The sequence below is a fragment of the Jaculus jaculus genome, unplaced genomic scaffold, assembly GCF_020740685.1.
Source record: "Jaculus jaculus isolate mJacJac1 unplaced genomic scaffold, mJacJac1.mat.Y.cur mat_scaffold_41_1_1322751_arrow_ctg1, whole genome shotgun sequence".
Taxonomy (NCBI): domain Eukaryota; kingdom Metazoa; phylum Chordata; class Mammalia; order Rodentia; family Dipodidae; genus Jaculus; species Jaculus jaculus.
This window is the reverse complement of record NW_025423495.1, coordinates 522,004-527,036: the sequence shown is the minus strand read 5'-3', so window position 1 is coordinate 527,036 and position 5,033 is coordinate 522,004.

The window sequence follows — 5,033 nt, the reverse complement described above, 5'->3', positions numbered from 1 at the left end:
TACTAGCAAACTGTTAGAGCTAATCAAAACCTACAGCCATGTAGCAGGATACAAAATAAATACACAGAAAGCAGTAGCCTTCATATATGCTAACAACAAACACACAGAGGATGAAATCAGAGAACCACTCCCATTCACAATTGCATCAAAAAAAAATAAAGTACCTTGGAATAAACCTAACCAAGGAAGTAAAGAATCTCCAATGAGAACTTTAAAACACTCATGCGAGGAATTGCAGAAGACACGAGAAAGTGGAGAAACATCCCTTGTTCCTGGATTGGAAGAATCAATATTGTGAAAATGGCAACCTTAACTAAAGCAATCTACACATTTAATGCAATCTCCATCAAAATTCCAAAGGCTTTCTTCATGGAAATAGAAAAACAATTCAAAAATTCATTTGGAATCACAAAATCCTTGAATATCTAAAATAATACTGAGCAACAAATATAAGGCTGGTGGTATCACCATACCTGATTTTAACCTATACTACAGAGCCATAGTAACAAAAACAGCATGGTACTGACACAAAAACAGACATGTAGATCAGTGAAACAGAGTAGAGGACCCAGATGTACGCCCAAGTAGCTATAGCCAGTCCTAAGAGGGAAATTTATAGTTCTAAGTGTGTATATTAATAAATTAGAGAGTTCACAAATAAACAATTTAATGTTCCATTAGGCCTTGGAAAAAGAACAAGGTGAACCAAACATGAGTAGATGAGAACAAATCATAAATATTAGGGCAGAAATTAATGAAATATAAATAAACAAACAAAATAAAAACAATCCCAAGAATCAATGAAACAAAGAGTTGGTGTTTTGAAAGGATAAACAAGATTGATAAACCCTTAGCGAATTTGACAAGAGAGAAGAGACAAAAATTAATAAAATTAGAGATGAAAAAGGCACCATTGCAACAGATGCCAGTGAAATTCAAACAATTATAAGGATATTCTTTAAGAATACATATACCACTAAAAGTTAAAAATCCGAAAGAAATGGATGATTTCCTTGATTCGTATGACCTACCAAAATTAAATCAAGTTGAGATAAACCATTTAAATAGACCTATAACAAATACAGAGATCCAAGCAGTTATAAAAATTCTCCCAACTAAAAAAGCCCAGGCCCAGATGGGTTCACTGGCAAATTTACCAGACCTTCATGGAAAAATTAACACCAATGCTTCTCAAATTTTCCATAAAATAGAAAAGGAAGGAATTCTACTGAACTTGTTCTATGAAGCCAGCATCAACCTCATACCAAAACCAGGCAAAGGCAGAACAAAAAAAGAAAATTACAGAGCAATCTCCCTCATGAACATAGATGCAAAAATTCTTAACAAAATATTGGCAAACAGAATACAAGAATATATCTAAAAGATCATTTACCCTGACCAAGTTGGCTTTATCCTAGGGATGCAGGGATGGTTCAACATATGAAAATCAATAAATTTAATATATCATATAAATGGTCTGAATGACAAAAAAATTGCATGATTGTATGCATAGATGCAGAAAAGGCATTCGAGAAAAGCCAACATCCTTTCATTGTAAAAGTATTACAGAAACTGGGAATAGAAGGAACATATCTCAACATAATAAAAGCTATTTATGACAAACCTACAGCCAAAATAATACTAAATGGTGAAGAACTGGAAGCTTTTCCACTAAACTCAGGAACAAAACAAGGATATCCACTGTCCCCACTTTTATTTAATATAGTCCTAGAAGTCTTAGCTATATCAATAAGGCAAGAGGAACTCATGAAAGGGATACAAATTGGAAAGGACGAGATCAAGTTATCACTATGTGCAGATGATAAGATTCTATACATAAAACACCATAAAAACTCGATCAGCAAACTGTTAGAGCTGACAAACACTTTCAGCAATGTAGCAGGATACAAAATCAATACACAGAAATCAGTAGCTTTCCTATATACTAACAACAAACTTACAGAGAATGAAATCAGGGAATCTTTCCCATTCACAATTTCCTCAAATAAAATAAAGTACCTTGGAATAAACATAACTAAGGAAGTGAAGGAGCTCTACAACGAGAACTTTAAAACACTGAAGCGAGAAATTGCAGAAGACACAAGGAAATGGAAAGATATCCCATGCTCTTGGATTGAAAGAATTAATATTGTGAAGATGTCAATCTTACCAAAAGCAATGTACACATTTAATGCAATCCCCACAAAAATTCCAATGGCATTCTTCACAGGAATAGAAAAAAAAAAAAACCCTAAATTTCATTTGGAAACACACATAAAAGAAACCCTCAAATAGCCAAGAATAAGGCTGATGGTATCACCATACACAATTTTAAGCTATATTACAATGCCATGGTAACAAAAACAGCATGGCATTGGCAGAAAAACAGACATGTACATTAATGGAACAGAATAGAGGATCCAGATGTTAAGACAGGCAGATACAGCTATCTGATTTTTAACAAAAATGCCAAAAATATTCATTGGAGAAAATACAGCCTCTTCAACAAGTGCTGTGGGAAAACTGGACATCTATATGTAGAAAGATGAAAATAGATCCTGGTCTTTCTTCATGTACAAGACTCAAATCCAAGTGGATCAGGGACCTTAATATCAGACCTAAAACTCTGAAGTTGCTAGAGGAAAAGGGAGGGAAACCCTTCAACATATTGGCAGAGGTAATGACTTTCTGAATATAATCCCAATTGCTCAGAAAATGAAACCACTAATCAATTACTGGAATCTCATGAAATTACAAAGCTTTTGTACAGCAAAGGACACTGTTAATAGAGCAAAGGCATAACCTAGGGAATGGGAGAAAATCTTTGCCACTTACACATCTGACAGAGGATTAATATCCAGAATATACAAAGAACTCAAAAAAAAAAAAAAAAACAGAACAATAAGAAATCAAACAACCCAATAAAAAAATGGGCTATGGAAGTAAATAGAGAGTTCTCACAAGAAGAAACACAGGTAGTATATCAACATCTAAAAAATGTGTTCTACATCATTAGCCATCATGGAAATACAAATTAAAACTACCTTGAGATTCCATCTCTCTTCTGTCAGAATGGCTGCCATTAAGAAAACAAATGACAACAAATGTTGGCGAGGTTGTGGGAAAAGGGGAACCCTTCTGCGCTGTTGAATGAAATAAATGTACAGCCATTGTGGAAATCATTGTGGAGGTTCTTGAGACAGCTAAAAACAGGTTTGCCAGATGATCCAGTTTTAGCACTTCTAGGCATATATCCTAATGACTCTTCTCACTACCTTAGAGATACTTGCACAACCATGTTTATTGCTGCTCTATTCACAATATATAGGAAATGGAACCAGCTTCGATGTCCATCCACAGATGAATGGATAATATAAATGTCATACATCTACACAATGGAGTTGTATTCAGTGGTAAAGAAAAATGTAATGAAATTTGCAGGGAAATGGATAGATCTGGAAAGGATTTTACTAAGTGAGGTAACCCATGCCCAGAAAGCAAAACGCCACATGTTCTCTCTTATTTGTGGATCCTAGCTACAAATATATAGACTTGTGTGTGATCTGGAACCAATAATTACTAGCAGAGGCCCATGAGCTAGAAAAAGGCTATAAGGAGGGAGGAGAGGGAAGGTCTTAAGAAAATGGTATTGTATATATGTAACTAAAACAGATTACAGGGATGGGAAAAGCCTAAGTGAGGTCAGGGGAAAAAAATGTATAAAAGAATGGTGGGAGGGGGGGAGGATCAATCAACATTCAAGATAGTCTGAATAAGACATATGAAAGTCTAGTTTCTTAAATAATGGTACATCCAGAAGCCATAGATTGTTACTAGAAAATTTTCCTTACCTAATATGGGATACCTACCAGTGAGCTGTTGGCCAGGAAGGTCCCTGTTGCCTCCCAAACATTACAGGCTATTGCCAAGGCCCTTGGTTCCCTATGAGAAAGAGATGGTAAGACCCTATTGCTGAAGACTTCACATGCCTGAGCAGCAAAGTCACTGAGAAATCAAGTTGTGGCTGAGCAGGAAACCTTCTCCCTGTAGCCCAGCCACTTGAAAGCTGGAAAAAGCTGTACTGTATGCAGTCTTATGGGAGACAGAAGGCATCAGAGAAAAAGAAAGAAAATAATGAGTACTGCTTTAATCCTACAGGTGCATATGCGTCAAAAAACTCCAGGGGTTTTTTTTTGGTAGACAGTGGGCCACATTAGAAGATCACAAACCTGCCCAGCAGACAACTCCAAAGGAAGATGATGACTGTATGTAGGAGACTAATGGAGAGTGGGAGGAGATATGATGGAGAGTGGAGTTATGAAGGGAAAAGCAGTGGAGGGGAGGGAAATACCATGGTTTATTGTCTGTAAGTACAGAAATTGCCAATTAAATATATAATTTTAAAGAGAAAAAGAAATGAATAGGAAAGGGGAGTGTCCCAAGCTACACAGGGTAAGGGGAGAGTGATGCATGAGGAGAGGGACAGGCAGTCAATACCCAACACAAAGATCTGTGAGGAAAATGTCTTATTATAGTAGGATGGCAGGACTGACCAACTGGACCCTGTATGGATAACAATTGAGATAGGCCTTCCTTCCATCTGGACTGTGACCTGGAGCTCCTCCTTTGTGATATGGAAAGTGTTGGTGGGTGTCAAAATCCCAGGGCACTGTCAATCTTCAGCTGCCAGTCCCAGAAGATCAACAATTGCCTTTTGTGGTTGACAAGTGGAAGGGCCTGGCCTACCTTGTCAAGGCACAGGACAATCAACTCTGCATAAGTTTGGAAGGGACCCAAAACACACCTTTGGGCTGGGTCCCAGGATATGCTTCCAGTGACACCTTCTCCAGCCAGGGGACTAAATATCCACATTGCAAGCTTTGAAGAAACACCTCAGTCTATGTGGAACATACATTCAAACTAGCTCAGATTGCTTATAATTTCATTTAAAATGATCATTTTGTAATTATAGTTTGATCAGTTCATTTTATTTATGAAGTCACTAATATTTGTTCCATTTTCATGGTCTGTGA